Source organism: Mauremys reevesii, linkage group 7 (genome assembly GCF_016161935.1).
Source record: "Mauremys reevesii isolate NIE-2019 linkage group 7, ASM1616193v1, whole genome shotgun sequence".
Lineage (NCBI taxonomy): Eukaryota > Metazoa > Chordata > Testudines > Geoemydidae > Mauremys > Mauremys reevesii.
The window spans coordinates 69,868,375-69,886,684 of record NC_052629.1 but is presented as its reverse complement, the minus strand read 5'-3'; the positions used below and the strand labels follow the sequence as shown (position 1 = coordinate 69,886,684).

Sequence of the window (18,310 nt, the reverse complement as noted above, 5' to 3'; positions counted from 1 at the left end):
AGGTTGCATTTAATTTCCCCTCTAAGTAGCTGTCCAAGCTCAGTCCCTCAGGGAGGAAGCCGTATAAATGGCTCATTACTCATTTCAGAAGATTGGTGGGAAGGTGGGGGCTGCTCCTAAAAAATGAGCACCGCAGAGAGAGGAAGGAGTTATGAAGCTCCTTAATTCTTATGCAAATGTAGTGATCTTCTAAACAGCCTTCTGGAGCCTCCTGTCTGAGCTCCCATTGTAAGAGCACTATGTAAACATCACAGAGCTGCTGCTCCTTATATTAATGCTTTAATTAATTGGCAGATATTGCAGCATTTTCCTTGGATGCCTGTAATGTGATCAAATTAGCTGTATAAAACCTGACTCATCCTTCCCCATTCCCTCACAATATTCACTATCTGTGTATCCACCACCTACATCTACAGTGTGAATACATGACCACATTTGGTGGGTGTGTCCCACGGGATTGTATTCAAGTCAGTGTTCTAGACCAATTTCATTTTTAGGCAAGAGAAACTGAGCCAAACCATTTTATACACCTTCCTCCCTCCCCCAAACAACCTTGGCCTTCAGACTATACATCTAAACTTGGGAGTGTAAAAGGGGCAGTTACCTGTAACTGGAGGTTCTTCGAGATGAGTGGTCCCTATCTGTATTCCACTGAGGGTTATGCGCATGCGCCATGCACCCAGACCTTTTCAAAGTAGTAGCATCCATTAGCCCGTGTCTGTGCCCTTGCATTGCCTCGTGGTTTTGGCCAAGCAGATATAGGGCAGAGCAGACCAACCGCATCTTCAGTTCCTTCACTGCAGATCTACCAGATCCACAGCAGATGGGAAGGAGGATGGGATTGGAATACAGATAGGGATCACGAAGAACCTCCAGTTACGGTAAGTAACCACCCCTCATTCTTCAAGGGCAGGCCATCTCCACCCAGAGAATCTCAAAGTGGGTCTTAGGGCGCATTACACTGATGAACCCCATTGTATTCCACTGAGGATTATTAACAAGCAGTAGTTAATTAGGAGGAGAGTGTGGGAAGATGACGGAACCATGGAACAGAGGACTACTGCACCGAATGAGAATCATGCACTAAAGCAGCAGTCACCAAAGTTTTGAGGGTTGCAACTCCCTTATTCTGCCTTCCCCCATTCCCCCCCAGGAGTGGGGCTGCGTCACACGGGACGACACAAACAGGGTAAGGGGGCCGAGGCTGGGGTTGCAGCTGTGGGGGGGGAGGCTGGGGCCAGGGCTGGAGACAGGGATGGGAGCAGCCGCACTGCCGGGCTGTGGTGGGGGCCAGCACCAAGGCCCACAGCAAGGTGAGGCTCCACTCCCAGCCTGAGGCTGGGGCTGAGGCTGGGGGCAAGGCCAGGAACAGAGCCCCGGCCAGCAGACAAGGCTAGAGACGGGGCCAGGCACGCGTGGGGCCGGTGGCTGGGGACACGGCTAGGGGCTGGATCGGAGCAGAGCTGAGGGTGGGGAGGGGCTGGGTGGTACTCCCACCCCACCTCTGTGGGGGCTGGTCCAGGCCCTGCCACATACCCCTCAGACGGCCCTCCACGCCCCACAAGGGGGGGCACCTCACACTTTGGGGACCTCTGCACTAGAGCATAATGAGAAGAAAAGGTGTGTACTGGACTCCACGTGGCTGCCTTATATGTGTTTGTCATGGAGCACGGCAGTAGTTGTTGCCTGCGCTCTCATGGAATGGGCCTGTATCCCATCTGGTGGGGACTGTCCTGATAGTTGATTGCACAGTGTAATGCGCCCTAAGACCCACTTTGAGATTCTCTGGGTGGAGATGACCTGCCCTTTAATTCTCTCCACTATAGCAATGAGTAGTCTAGATTTCTGGAAGGGCTTCGTCCTGTATAGGTAAAAGGCCAGGGCCCTATGGACATTGAGACAATGAAGCGGCTGTTCCTCATTTGAGGCATGTGATCTGGGAAAGAAGGTTGGCAAACATATGGGTTGGTTGAGGTGGAAGCGGGAAACCACTTTTGGTAGAAATTTGGGATGCAAGCACAGTGAAACTCTATCCTTATGAAACGTGGTGAAAGGGAGGTTTACCATCATGACTCCACGTTTGCGAACCCTCCTTACAGAGGTGATAGCCACAAGAAAAGCGACCTTCATGGAAAGGAGAGAAAGGGAGCAGGAGTTGAGAGAAAGCCCCATGACCTTCAAAGAGAGGAAATAGTCCAAGAGAATAAGGATGCCAACAGCTTTCTGTTGGGCCCAGGAGGTGAAACGCACCCATTTAGCTCAGTAGGCTCATCTCATGGAACCCTTCCTACTACTGGAGAAGACATGTCATACTGCTGACGAACATTTTCATGCTAGCAGAGGTGTCCATCCAAAAAAACAGGCTGTCAGGTGAAGCATCTGTGGATTGAGGTATATGAGTCTGCCGTTGTGTTGTGAGAGCAGTTCCGGAAACGTTGGGAGTAGGAGTGGAGGATGTTTTGCCATGCAGAGAAGCAGAGGAAACCAGAACTGGCAAGGTCAGAATGGAGCAATCAGGATGACCATTGCCCTCTCCCGTTGGAGTTTGTGAAAGATGCATTGCAAGAGTGGCAGGGGAGGAAAGACATCGCTGATCTGGTCCAACCAGTCGACGACCAGGGTGTCGCCTTCTGAATGGGCACTGACCCTTCCCCCTTGTGCAGTATTGAATGCACCAAAGGGGGTGGGTTGGCAAGAGCACGGTGTGAAGTGGTTGATGGCTCTCTAGATGCACTCACAAATATCCCTTACACAAAAACTAAGTGTGCTGCATGAAGGGCTGACCATCGGCAGACCAGGCAGGCAAGACGTGTGGACCTTCAGGCACTTCTGTGGAGGTTCGTAGGCTTGCTAGTGGTAGAATTGGGGAGTTCAATAGCATTATGTAGACGATGGCATATATATTTTCATTTCAGTGCTGGTGTATATTTGCCTTGGGATTGAAGGGTGGGTCCAGAGCAGGGGTTTCAAACATGTGGCCCGCCAAGCTCCCCGCTCCCCTGCCCCCATCCCTCTGCCTACCCGCAGGATTGCCCCCCTGTGGCGCTGCTAGCCCCACGCTGCTCCTCTGAAGCAGCTGGCAGCACAACCCTTCGGTCCGGGGGGAGGGGGAAGGAGGCAGAGGGCTTCTGCATTGCCTCCTTCCAGGCACCGCCCCCCGCAGCTCCCATTGACCGGGAACAGGGAACCACAGCCAATGGGAGCTTCGTGGGCGGTACCTGGAGGAGCGGCAAGAGCAGCAGACACACAGAACTCTGAGCTCCTCCCTCTCCCCCAGGGGCTGCAGGGACACGGTTCCAGCTGCTTCCTGGAACGGAGTGGCGCAGGGCCAGGGGCCAGGGGAGGCAGGCAGGCAGGGAGCTTGCCCTGGCCCCGGTGCGTGCTGCTGCCACCCCGGAGCCGCTCTAGGTAAGCGGTGCTGGGCTGGAGCTCGCACCCTGAACCCCTCCTGCATCCCAACTCCCTGCCCTGAGCCCCATGCCGCATCGTGCACCCCTCCTGCACCCCAACTCCCTACCCTGAGCCCCTGCCGCATCCCACACCTCTTCTGCACTCCCTGCCCTGAGCCACCTGCTGTACCCTGCACCCCAACCCCGTGCCGCACCCCTCTCCCTCTTGCACCCCACACACCAACTCCCTGCCCTGAGCCCCCGCTGCACCCTGCACCCTTTCTGCAGCCCCGGGGGAAGCGCTGGGGTGGGGACTTCGGGGAAGGGGTTGGAATGGGGCAGGAAAGGGGTGGGGCCTAATGGAAGGGGTGGGGGCGGGGCCAAAGGCAGCGAGGGGTGTGTGTCAGTGATGCGGCCCTCGGGTCAATGCACTAGTCCTCATGTGGCCCTCATGGTCATTTGAGTTTGAGACCTCTGGTCTAGAGTCTTTCAGTGAGTGTAAAGAATCACCAGTCTTCTGGTAGAAGAGGGTGATTCATCAAAAGGGAGGTCCTCAATTGTGCTCTATACCTCTCAAGGGAAGCCTGAGGAATGTAACCAGGATTCCCTCCTCATGCCTATTCCAGTCACCACTTTGTGTGAGGATATGTCCATGGAATCAACTGCAGCATGAAGTATGGTCCTGGAGACAAACTTGCCCTCCTCCAAAATAGCTTGGAAGTGAGCACAGTCCTGCTGAGTTAGCTTATCTGCAAAATCCACCATCTGCCTATAGTTCAAGAAGTCATATTTGGCCATCAGTGCTAGATAGTTCAAGATACAGAACTGGAGGCTGGCTGAGGAAAAGACCTTTCTACCTATAACGTCAAACGTTAATGCTAGTGCATTAACGTGCATGTGTGCTGTTGTCTGGACCACTCCTTATCAGCCTGGATCACCAGGGAATTAGGCAGAGGAGGGGAGAACAGAAACTCAGACCCCTTGGGGGGACACAGTACACCTCTTTTCTGCCCTCTTTGGGGTGGGGGTGCATGTGTCCACAGTATGCCACATGGTGCATGCCGGTTGGAGAATGGCATCGTTGATCAGTAGGGCCACTCCAGAGGATACTGATGCATGCAAGATGTTTAGTAGTTGGTGCTGACTGTCCTGCACCTCCTCCAACGGGATATGAAGAGCATTAGCTATTCTCCTGACCAGCTCCTGAAATTGATGGTAGTCATCCAGGTCAGAGGAGGACGTCAATGACATAGTCGCATCCAGGGACAATGAGGGGAACCTCTCTCGATCTGTCGGTACTGCCGGAGCTGGGCTGACTGGCGCAACGTCCAGACCCAGCTTCAAATGTCTCCTCAACGAAGCATGGGGGGGATTCCTCTAGGGATGAGCAAGACTGTTCTGAAGGCAAATATTGGAGCCAGGAGCTGACTGCAGCCCCACAGCGACCTCCATGAGGTGCTTCTTAAGGTATAGGGCCCGGCCTTCCCGGGTACGAGAAGGGAAGGAGGCAGATATTGCACCTGGATACTACATGCACTTCTCCTAAGCAGTACAGCCACCACTGGTGCTTGTCGTTAAGTGAAAATGAGCAAAGGCAGGAAGCACAGACTTTGAATCCCAGCATCTTTGGTATAATCCAGTGCCCCTGCACAGCTGGGGGTTGGTGGGAAACCACCAAAGCGGCATCCCAAAGTCTTTAATCCTACAAAATTTACTATGAACACTAAAGCTACTACAAAAAAAAAACAGTAAAATCCTAACTATGTACAAGAACAGAAACAGTTTTTCTGGAAAGTTTCGAAAGTGTGTCACCAAGCATAGTGTGTGTGGGCAGGGGGAGAGTGCTCGACCCCCACTCCGCACCAGGCCCCACCCCCACTCCACCTCTTCCCCCAATCCCACACCTCTGCCCCCGCTCCACTCCCGGCTCCACCTCTTCCCGGCCCCGCTCTGCCCCCTTCACTTCTTCCCAGTGCCTCCTGCACATCATGGAACAGCTGAACACAGAGGGCAGGAGCGCTGGGAGGGAAGGGGAGAAGTTGATTGGCAGGGTCATTGGTAGGTGGGAGGTGCTGGGGAGGAGCTGGCTGCCGGTGGGTGCTAAGCACCCAATTTTTTTTTCTGTGAGTGCTCCGGCACTGGAGCACACACGGAGTTGGCATCTAAGTCACCAAGGACAAGAGAAAAGCAGAAGCTCCGACTCGGATTATGTGTTGGTGAGAAGGAACTGAAGATATGGTCAGTCAATCCTGCCCTTTATCACCTCGGGCGAAACCACGAGGCAATGCAAGGGCACATGTGCGGACCAACACACACGACTACTTTGAAAAGCTCTGGCTCTGGGTACATGGTGCATGAGCATAACCCTTAGTGGAATGCAATAGGGACCATCACTCGAAAAAGAATGTGCTATTACCCCAATTCCTGTTGCTTTGTACAAAAGGAGTTCTCTGTACAGCTGCCACAGAGACAGGCAGATGCATGGAGTTGTATGTTGAGAAGGGAACTTTCTACCTCGGCTTGGAGATGCTTTAAGTTTAGGCTTGTGAGTTACAACACAGGCATAACTTTGACTCAGGCTGGAGCCCACTTACTTTTCAAGCTAAATCATTCTAGTGCTCATAGCTCTCCAATGTCTTCCCACAATTCCCCTTGAAGGACAGACAATTTATCCCACAGCTGACAGGGAAAGAATCCTAGAGTGTCTCAGCATAAAGAACTAGGGGCAAGAGCAGAAACAGTGAGGACACAGTAACAAGGTTATGGCTTTGCAGTGGAATTGCTCACAGTAGGATTAGGACAACTTGGGCCCTCAGACCCGGATGCCAATTACCCAGGTTAACTGTGCAGACGTAGCCTAAAGCAAAGTAATATGGTTTCTTCTACTCCATTTGTAGTGAGAAAGAAAACCTGTAGACAAAAAACCACAAGGAGCACAGAAAGGGTAATATTCTGATATGACATTACAACTGTACGAATTCTCAATAGCTCATGGAAATGCAGAGATCATGAGACATGCTTTCAACAATGCTTAAGAGTAGGTCTACACTGCAATTAGACACCCACAGCTGACATGTGCCAGCTGACTCAGGGTTGCAGGGCTTGGGCTAAGAAGTTAATTGTGGCTTAGATGTTCTGGCTAAGGCTGCAGCACAAGCTCTAGGACTCTCTCACCCCACAGGGTCCTAGAGCTCTGGCTCCAGGCCAAGGCCCCACATCTACACCACAATTAAACAGCCCTTTAGCCTGAGCCCCACGGACCCGATTCAGCTGGCACAGGCCAGCCATAGGTTTTAACTGCAGTGTAGACATATCCTAAATTTGCTTTATAGAATTGTCACAGGGTGACTGGCCCTTTAAGAGGGAGCAGGGCCAGTGCACCTGTGCCTGGTCATATGTTAGGCTTAAGAGTGCAGCTGGGGCTATAAAGAGTCAGAGAGAGACCCAATGAGGGGGAACTGGCTGAGAAAGAGGCAGGAAGCTGCAGCAGCAGAAGCAGCAGGAACAAGAGCAGGACTGCCAGGGGTGGCAGTGAAAACCAAAAATGTAACGGGCGAGCTGAAGAGCCATTTTGTTTAAGTTTGGACAATAAATGTGCCTACAGGAGACCGAGGGCGTGGCAGTGAGTCATTAGCAAGCTGGGGAAAATCCCTGCCTTCTTATAAGCACACTTTTCTAAGGTTACAGGCACCTATGCAATATTAAAAATATACAAAAAACTAACGGATCTATATTGACAGACTTAGGATCAGCTTTGAGGAGGATGGCTATCTATCAAATAGTCACCAAGTTAATCAACCCATCGTACATACCTGCCAAACCATTCACCCCTCCCTTACAAGAATCCAGAAAGATAGAGGAGTTGTGCTCTGAATGTTAATAAATCAAGGTTTCATCAGGCCCGTGTATACTAACAGTCCCAGCGCTGAGGATCACTCTCAGAAAGAGCCCTTAACATAACTAGACAACTTCCTTTTAAGCCAAAGGCGGATCGCTCAGTGTCTGTTTCACAATTGCAACAGTACCACACTGGGAGAGAGTGGGTGTCTTAGGTACCCAAGACCCAAACCACTCGGGGCCTTTAAGATTGCTTGTCAAGAAAAGCAGAGATGAAAAAATTGCTCCTGCCCACCCAAAGGAAGCTTAGGACCTAACACAGTCCTGCCTCAGCATGGAAAGCTGACACACATGACATCTCAAGGTCCCTTCCAGCTTCACTTTTCGATGAATCCCAAATTGAGATCCTGAGTAACAAACAGATGCACTGCCTCAGTTAAGGGGACTTGTATAAATCTCTGCTATTTCTTCCCTTACTAACAAGCTTCTCCTTAATCTTACCTGTGTGAAGCCTCAGTCAGCGAGTAACTAAACTGCATCAACTATATTGACAAGACAGAAACAAAGCTGGGTATCAGGATATGGAACACACCATAGCTCATCTCTCTCTCTCTCTCTCTCTCTCTCTCAACAACCCAACAAAACACCACACATACTATTTGAACAGGAGGGATGAGCATACAGAGCCACAGTGTGTTAGTGCGTATCACACGGTAATACGTTTCTTTATCCCGCATCTAGCATCTGGACCACATATAGGCCTTGTCTTCACTAAGGGCATGGCTACACTGGAAACTTCAAAGTGCTGTCATGGGAAAGCTCCCGCGCCAGTACTTTGAAGTGCGAGTGTGGTTAAGTGCGAGCGCTGGGAGCATGGCTCCCAGCACTCGGAGCCTGTTTACACTAGCGTGTTAAAGTGCTCAGACTAGCTGCGCTCAGGGGGTGATTTTTCATCCCCCTGAGCCAGCAAACTAGAGCGCTATAAAATGTAAGTGTAGACAAGCCCTAAGAAAAGAAAAAAAGATGTTCTCAATCCAATTTAACTCTGGTTAACGAAAATCCTAGTGAAGACAAGGCAGTCTGTAGCCTTCACATAAATTAGGAGTTTAAAAACGAGTCTCACTCAAACTATCTGCTACCTCATATGAAGGACTACAAACTGCCTTGTCTTCACTAGGATTTTATCTTTTGTTAATACACCATTTTCCCCACAGTGAAGACAAGATCACAGAAGATTACAAGTCTGCTACTGCCTTCAAGTTAGTGGACCTGATCATCAATCTTATGCTTTTACATCCAGAGGTCCTGGGTTTAATCCCCAAAGACAAGCCTATCCAGGAACATCACCTACATATGAGAAGCCTCAGGGTATATGAACCTTTATCTTTTGGGATGTCTCTGAAAGGGAGCACAGCCACTCGCTAGCAACCCCATCTTCTACTGCTAGAGACAGCAGCAGATGTGTCCAGCAATGTCACACAATCAACAGTATCACAGGCAACTGACAGATCAAAATGAATCAGCACTGACACCTGATCAGTCTTCAGAAGATCAACTAGTGTTGTTGCTCTATCATACCCAGGCCAGAAAACAAGAACCAAGAGAGACTAAAGTCCCCTTTGCATGCAAAAGCCTAGGCTTATTTCTGGATACAGCACTCAGCTTCTAGGGTAGTGAGGTGTTTTACATGAAATTTGCTGTAAAAGACTTTACAGTATAAATGAACACACTCTAAGCTGATGGTACTACTGTGGTACCAAAAGGCTCAGAAATATCAGAACCCATGGAACAAAGAGCTGCAAGCAAGTAATGCAAGCAACTCCGGTTCCATCTCTGACTAAATATTGGATTTTCCCTTAAAACCCTACAGAAAAGCACACAAGTCCTTAGCTCCTCAAAGGGCAACTCTCCTCCCCACACTTCTCCACTATTCAAATAACCAAAACTGGCCCCCATCCCAGTGGGGGGAGAAGCCTTCTGTTCTCTGCCTGCCTGCCCTCACCACTGGGCAGCGTTTTCAGCGTGTTCTAGGGAAGCATCCTCTCCTCAGCTGCTGCTGGCTGGGCCACCTGACCCATACTGCAAGGGGGGCAGGATCCAGAAGCAGGAAAAGATGGGACAGAGTCAAACCAGCAGAGGACAGAGGTTCCCTGCCAGGAGAAGATGGAGCTGGATGGAACCAGGTGCACTCTAGATTCTCAATCAGTCTCTTCCTCCTCCCCAGTTCATCAGTCTCCTACAGGCACAAAACTCAGGTAACAAGCCATTTCTGAAGGTATACAACTACTCAGGACTGCCAACCTTCTTAAGAGTTAATTTGGGGATAATCACTCACTCGCTACACACTAAAATAACTGAAGGAGGCATAGTCTGAGAAGAAGATAATCTAAACCCTTTTTGTGAAAGTAGCATAGGGAAGGGAAGAAGGAAAACTACACGTTCCTTTTCCCACCAACAAACCAAAATCCAGAGCAGAAAGGCTTGTACAAAGATTCACAGCTAGCAATCTTCCCTTCCCTGTTGCAAAGAGATACTATTTGTGGGGAAGGAGAGAAGACGAGCAGACATTAGTAATCCCCTCCCAAAGACAACTGTTTGGGAGAGAATGGAAAGACTGGACTGACAAACTACTTGCCACTGCAAAATCAGTTGCTCTGTCAACTTCTCATTTGGGAATTTGAATATGAATAGAGCTTCTGATTTAAAGTTTGAACTAAACAATACTGTTAAACACCCCAATAAACAAAAAAAAAAATCTGTGTTTATCCAATAAACATCACATTAACACTGGAAATAGTTACTTATATCTAAGGGCTTGTCTACAAGAAGCAGTAATGCAGATTACAGGGGTATGATTTGTACAGTACACTAACATGTTGTACATTAATAGGTCCATCTAGACCCTGCTGGTGCGCACTAAAGGTTCCCTAGTGTGCTACAATGCAGTGCTGTTTGAAACAGTACTCCTTGAAAGGCCACTAGGAAACATTACAAAGAGATTAATCATTACAGCATATACTACTGTAATGAGTGAAGAATATAATATACATGAGAAAGTCCCCAAACCTCCAATTTTTGGACATCTACATAAGACTCACAAATTGCTAAAAATAAATCCTCAAAAATAGAAGCTCTAATTATGAGATGGTGCTGTCTATCTTTGTTCCCCTTCTTCACTGAGTTCTCTATTATGATTTTTGCACTATTTAAAGATCTACTTCCATTAGGATCTCCATATATAGTTAAAAATATTAATATGCAAATAAAATAGTGTTTGATATTTGGAGTAATTATCTATATTTTTTGGGAGGGGAGTGTAAGGAAAGGGATTGCTCCCTGAGCAAATCCAAGTACCTTCAGAGAGAGACTGAAACCCAGTGAAGTTTCTAGTGATCATCATCTGAAAGCTGTTCAGGGCCTGTGTGATATCTCTGGTCTCAGTCCAGTTCTTTAGGGGACTAGTGTCCATAATGTCATTAGAGGCCCCTTACTGGTTGCATTGGCAGATGCACCAAGGATTCAACATGCAGGATGACTGAAATCTTGTACCATCTTTTCATAAGAGGACTGAAGCTCAGTGGCAGTGCAGAGAAACCCATAAAAATAATTCTACATTTATTCAGAGCTATTGTGCTTTGATAATGTAGTTCAGAAGGTCTCCCATCAAAGGTTCACACAGCACTATAGCCAATATTGCAGAGAACTGTCAAGTTCAAAATCATATGCCCAGTACTTCCAGCCCACATATTGCAATTGCCATCTGTGCCCCTTCGATGTAGCTTTCTCAGCCACTACGCCAGGGGTTCTCAAACTGGGGGTCGGGACCCCTCTGGGGGTCGTGAGGTTATTACATGGGGGAGGGTCGCAAGCTGTCAGCCTCCACCCCAACCCCGCTTTGCCTCCAGCATTTATAATGGTATTCAATATATTTTAAAGTGTTTTTAATTTATAAGGGGGGGGGGTCGCTATGTGAAAGGGGTCACCAGTACAAAAGTTTGAGAACCACTGCACTACGCCCTCATCCAGTCTCTACTGATAACAAAAACTGGACAAAATATCAGAGGGGTAGCCGTGTTAGTCTGTATCCACAATAATGAGGAGTGAAGAAGTATGTTTTTTACCCACAAAAGTTTATGCCCAAATAAATCTGTTAGTCTTTAAGGTGCCACCAGACTCCTTGTTGTTTTTGTAAAAAGTGGACATTATCTTCCATTTCCCTGTTCTATTACTGGCTTAGGTTGAAGGTTCATGTACTGCTTTGGGGAGAAGGTAGGGGTCACATCCTTAAAGGAGTAGCTCAGCCCTGAAAGTTAATAGAGAAGAACTTTTGATCAAGAATTGGGGTGGGAAGGGAGACAAGGAGCTGAAAAGCAAAATTGTGCGATATCCTGGCAGCATGGGAACATCAGGGAAAAAACAGTAAAACCCATTTCCAACTTTAGCCATCATAAAATTTGTTTAAACGAAGTATTGGGTGTTTGAAAGTTCAGACTTAAAAATTATGATAGCTAAGCCATTATTTAAAGCACTTTGGAAAGGCATTCATGTGTTCTTGTCCCTAGGGTTCCTGCTCTGCCAGGGTCAGATGTCACATCATTTTTCAGTGAAAGTGGCCACACCAGCAAGAGGCTCAGAAATACTGATAATTAAAGATGTCTCTCTAAGTGAGCTTCCCAGCAAGGGGCATCTCATTGCATGAGCTCTCAGAAACATGGGAAATTTCTCCTCTCATTGGGCACCTGATTTCAGCTGTGCAATAAAGACTGCAGCCACCACATTAATGTTGTGTACTATGGTGAACAACAAACTGAGTGACTGTCAAAAGCAGAAAAAAATCTCACCAAGGGTCCCCATTATCTGCAAACTGCTCAGAAGGGGTGGGGGGGGGGCTATAGTAAAAATTGGGTTCTAGTGATCCATAGAGGGGTTGGGTCTCCTTTAGGAAACAGCTCCAGGACACCTTCAACTAGCATTACCATACATCCCGGTTTTCCCAGACATTTCCTCTTCTTAGATCCTCCCCTCTCTGTCCAGGCGGATTTTTCAAATAAGAGAAAATGTCCACACCGCAAAAATCCGGACATCACAGCTCAGAAAGAACTGGCTCTGTGTCCTGATTGGACCCTCCGCTGCAGCTACTGGCTCCCAGCCCTGGGGAGCAGAAGAGGTAGGGAGGTGCTGATGGATAGTTGACACTGCATCCTAGGCCAGCCCATCTGCCTTGCCACCATGCCAGGGAGCGACAGTGCCCCCCACCTCGAGAGTGAGGCCGGAGGTACCACCTCTAGCACCCTGCAGGTACCCTTCCCAGTACACACATCCCCTCCAGTACTCCCCCAAATACTCCCTCCCAGTGTACACACACACACACACACCTCCAGCACCCCCCCCCAAATACCCCTTCCCAGTACACACGCACTCCCTCCAGCATCCTGTTAAATACCCCTTCCACTATCCTCAACTGTACCCCCATCCTCTTTTGGGGAACCTGAAAGATGGTAACCCTACCTCCAACTCTCCATTAACCAAAATTTCAGGAGTCACTGTAATGCAGCATCAAGAAGGCAAATAAAGACGCAAACCACAACAGCTCTGTGGTAGGCTCAGATGACCCAAGGCAGTGTGTGTGGATTGAGCAAGTAATGAAGGAAATGTCCCTAGTCACCTTAGTAACATATTAAAGCAGCTTAGCCAGAAGAGCCAGATTTTTAGTATGGAGTTAGAAACCCTGCAACCACCGTGCTTTCACTTTCAGATCCTCTGGACTATTTCCAGTTATGAGAACACCAGACCCATTCTGTTTCAGGTTGTGCTTTTACAACAAAGTTATAAACTCTCATTCACACTGCAGCACAGCTGTATAGTTAGGGACACTTATTCCTCACTGAAGCACTTGCTTTTATTGCAAGTTTAGATCTCTCTAGTACTGACAAAAACTAGGAGTCATCCCACCACTGAGCTCCGTTATATCATGCCACCTTCAATAGCAGACTAGAAACTATTCCTTCCTCTCCCTCTCTCTCCAAGCAATAGTTAATTTCACTGAGGGCAAACATCAGTCTCCTCCTGTCAGGTGACAATCCCATCCAATTGCACTCCAGGGCCTAGCTGGTGAATCTAACAGCACCCCAGAAAACGAGGTGTATTAAGGCCACTCATTCCCCTGCATTCCTGGTATAGAAGATTGGGTCCTTCTGTGAAGAGATTTCATCTCATTGCTGATACACTGTTGGCACATTCCTGATCTAAAATGCTCACATAAGCTGCTTTCTCTGGTAGTTAAACTCTTCACTCCTGAGTAACTCTTATCAGGGTCTGCTATGCGTTTCGAATCAGATTAGATGAGCAAGAAAAAATAGTTTATGACAAGTTATTTCAACATCATTTATCCACAGGACAGGCAACTGCAATGCAAACCACATGACCTGCCTGACCCTTTCCTATGCAACAGCTGTTACCCTTTGATGTTGAGCCTTAAGGAAGGCCGTTGAAACCTTCTTTATTATGTGCACCTCACTGTAACACACACCAGACAACGCAGACAAGAACACAACGTTTCCAGCATGAGGCACTTTCCCTAATTAAGCATTGACTTACATTACAAACAGGGCTTTTTCTTATTAACCTGAGCAATCGGTAAAAGCAACACTAAAATTCAGGCAATTCATCCGTTTGTTCCAGGACATGTGGTTTTTCCTGGTTGTGGTGCAGCCTAGTCTGAAGTGTCCCTGAACAAATGTTTGTGTAGTGTCTAGATTAGCTACTAAAGCAGGTCTGTAACTCAAGTTAGAGTAGAACAAAACATCTTGTCTAGACAAGGCCTCTGGAATCAAAAAGAGGACTGCTACTTCTACAAAGACTGATCCTACCTCAGTGAACTACCTGTTCATCTGGCCACAGAATCCCATAGCATGAATACCTTCAAAAAATGGTAACTGGGTGCCTAGGTATAGCCCTCAAGCCCAAGGAATCATAAGAGTCCCTCCAAAGAGAACTTGTAACCACCTGACCTTCCCTAATGGTCACCAAAAATGCACTCTCTCACCCCTACATAAACCCCCGAGGGGAAAAGATTGGGTTCTGCATCCACCCAAGCTGGCAGCAAGAGAAGAGACTGAGGGTCAGCTGTCAAGTGGGAGACTTTACACCCTTGGTTCTAGTATGCTGAAGAGAGGACCATACACACATTCCCCCTGGGTGTTTTAAAATGGGTTCTGTTGCTGCATGGCAGAGCATGCGAGCTCACTGTGGGAATCTGCAGAAGCAATGTTGTGAGGGAGAACTCTTAGTTTGTAAATCTCTGAAGTCAATACTTCACAATAATAAATGGGAATATAACAGCAGGTTTGTATGGGGCAGAGATAAATATGGGTCTAAAATGAAGGATGTCCCAGCTAATGAGGGAGAGCTGAGAGGTTAATTACCAATCCTTTTCAGAAAGTCTCTAAATACACTCTCCAAGTCTAATTCCCTGTGAATTGGCGCAGGCATTCAGGGGCCCTGCCTGTGTTACTGAAAGGAGAACGGTGCCATTCACAGCCACACATGAATGGAGGGCTACAATTACAAATGCGGTTTGACAGGGAGAACCCAGAGCTGCCAAGCCCGTTCTGTTTGCCTAATTTCATTACAATGGCACAAATGCTTTCATTTGTCAGATTGCAGCTTCATGCGTTTATCTCCTTTTCACTAAACATGACTTTAACAAATGACTGCTTCATTGTGCTGGGATCTCAAGAGCCGCTCAGAATTGAGATTTTATTTTGGGGGAAGGGGACATACAATATATAATGAACATTTGCCACTCTTGCTATCTTCTGGTCAGGACACCTTCGCTCATTTAAGGGCTTGTCTCCATTAGTGACTGTTAAAGTCTCCCACTTTAGCTACCGTTTGTACAACTCCACCAGTGGTAGCAATGCTGAGAGTCTGGCTTAGACTAGCTGCTGTGTTTTAGTTTTAATATCTGCTCCTCCTTATTAAAAATCCATTGACTTTTTTCATGAGAAGGCATTTGCCCTGGCATCCTCAGCTAAAATATTATAAAAACACTCCAGCACCAACCCTGTTACACAACATGCTGTCCACCTGGCTGCAGTATTCTGCTCCAGAGGTGGATGCATTTCAGTGACATTATAAAAATTTGAAAAGTATTACTCCTTCATAAGGAAAACAAATGTGTTAAACACCAACGGCAAGCATGGAGCTGTACAAAGCACAAACATTCCTTGTTCCTGCTCAGAGGTGCTTACAACATGGGAGACAAAAGAGAAGAAATGCATTTACAGACCAAGATGATACACCATTCACATTTCTTTGGATTAAAAAAACCCTGTGGTGGTGTTTTCCTGATAACTAGGATGACCAGACAGCAAATGTGAAAAATCAGGACAGGGGGTTGGGGGATAATAGGGGGCCTATATAAGAAAAAGACCCAAAAATTGGAACTGTCCCTATAAAATCGGGACATCTGGTCACCCTACTGATAAAGAATTGAATGCTTGGGCCTTGTAGAAGAAATAGGTTTGGGGGTGGATTTTAATTCAGAAGTTGAAGAAACCTGTCTTAATTAATTGTGATCTTAATAATTAGCACTAAAGAAACACAGAATGGAATCACACCATAAAAACTTTTCCTTAAGCTATAGTTGATATGTAATTAAGCTGGATGTCATGTCCAACTAGCTCTATTCCAGGACTAGGGCAGCAGTAAAACTGAACTGAACAGCTATTTGGCATAGAAAGGTTGAAGGTCACTGGTAGAAGGATTTAAAATTAATCCTATAGAGCTCACTCTCACCCTATGACCTGAATACCTCTTCAGTGACTTGGAGGCTTTTCTTAATCAAGTCAACAAATCAATTACTCTACACTATGCATTTGCCCAGTAATAATCTACTTGTACCATATAGCCTCTCTTTCAGATTCCTAGGGGAATGCTGAGAACCCTTTATGAAGGGCGGTACCCACCTACATTAAAGTTTAGTTTAAACATAGCTCCAACCCAGTTTCTAAGAACTTTCCTCTCATCGCATACAAGGTAGAAGTTGCGCACAACGATCAAACATTGCACTGCTGTATTCCAGGAAGAGAGACATTAGATCAGGGCACAATGTTTAAGACCCACAGATACAAACTCTACACACTGCTTCACAAATAGATCTCAACCTCAATCCTGGAGAGATCAATTGCCCTCAGGTCAAGAAAAGAATTCAGACAAGCTCATCCTCTCGCAGGTTCTAGAATACTAGTATTCTAGTTTTTTTCAAAGACATCAATACATTTATAGTCTTAGCTCCCAATGGTACTGGAAAGGCCTCACTACCTACCCAAGGAACTGGTCTTTTGAAATTATCTTTCTTCACAAATGCTGGTGTGAGACCCTATTTTCAAGAGGCCTTTTTTGAAGAATTCTCTCCCAAAGGTGGAAGTTACCTGAGAGACTTGGAATTGCAACCATCTTTCAGAGAAGATGGGTCTCATCTTCACCTTTGCTCCAAAGAAATTCTGTGAGCACAATGGGCAAATCAGGCTGAAAACTGAAGTCTTCATGGATACCTGAAAGTTTGAAATTTGGGGGAAGTATGGGACTAGAGATGAAAAGTAGAATGTATTCAGAAGACAGCATATGTTAACAATAATGGTATAAAAACTCTCATGCACCTCTGTATTTTACCTGAAATACCTCATCAGTGGTAACTCATCAAAATCCTAGCATAGAAACACTGTCTACCATGTTACAACACCATGGTAGTTTTCAGGCTCTGTGCTATATGCTGATCCCTACACTGGATCATTACTGCCCTCCAAACAGTCACCAAGGCTTTGACTATACTTGACAAATTTGCCATGACTAGTACTGCTGCTTCTCTTTGCATGACTGCAGTATACTCTGCTCCTACACACACGAGCTCTGCAATCATTTACTGAAGGTGGTATCAGCCATGCTGGCAGCTTACGCTCTTTTAGGGGTTATCAACTGAGCTTCAATCATTTGAAAGAGCATAAATATAGCTACAGAAGACTGGTACTATGCCTGAACCCTGCAGGGCTCAAGAACAGGGGATGAGTATTTCTCGGGGCAGGTTGGAGAGGAGGCATTTCTAAGCGGAGGGAATTGCAGCTGAAGCAATTTAGGACAGCGTAACTGTGGATACACAATAAGGCCTAGTCTATTCTAGGAAATTGGGTTGTTATAACTACACTGCAGAGGGGTGTGAAAAATCCAGGCCCCTGAACAATGCCATTAAACGGATCTGGCCCCCAGTGCAGACTATTTCTCCCATTGACCTACCTGCCACTTCTTGGGGAGGTGGATTACCTATGCCAACAGGAGAAGCCATCCCACCAGTGTAGGTGATGTCTTCACTGAAGCGCTACAGCGGTGCAAGTGCGCCACAGCAGTATTACAAGTGTAGACAAGTCCTAAGAGTCCCTCAACTGATTCAGTACAGCTAGAATAGATAAACTGAATCATTTGTGAAAAATCAGTGCAAAAACGATCAAGTGAATTACAAACTGTCTGTTCCTTCGTGTCAAGGCCCCAGAAGCAACCATGTCTGTGGGCTTAAATAAGGTTTTGTAAACTTCAGAGTTCAGTAAAACAAGAGAAAAAAACTTTAACATTTTCTTTTAACTTAGTAACATTTCATGGCTACTTTAATAAAAAAGGCAAGATGATGTCTTAAAGACATTATTTTATCACTAAAATAAAAGCCATAAACTCACGGTAATGTACTTCACAAGAGGCACTATCATTTGATGTATAGGACAGCCATCTCTCTAGTCACTCTGGGGTCAACTCACTGTGATACACAACCACCACCTCACCTTACAGCAGATTTCTAGTAGTGGTCTACAAAAATAAGGGCTTCCTATTCCGTCACTTGAGGGCCAGCAGTCAGTATTTACACTAGCTCAGCAGCACCAACTACTGAAAAGAAGAAAGGAAAGCATCATTTTGTAAACTGTTTTTCATAAATCACTACTGAAAATGGCCATAAAGCCAAGTTAAAGTGCACCAAAAGCACAGATAAGCTTCAAGCTGTCTCTGATTCCAACTAACTGAGACTGTCTGGGTAGATT

At 46.8% G+C, this 18,310-nt stretch overlaps 1 protein-coding gene across 7 annotated transcripts in view; it reads right to left on the bottom strand.

The window, feature by feature from the left end:
• Nucleotides 1-18,310, bottom strand: part of GBF1 (golgi brefeldin A resistant guanine nucleotide exchange factor 1) — a 170,888-nt gene that overhangs the window by 75,515 nt on the left and 77,063 nt on the right. The window lies entirely within an intron of this gene.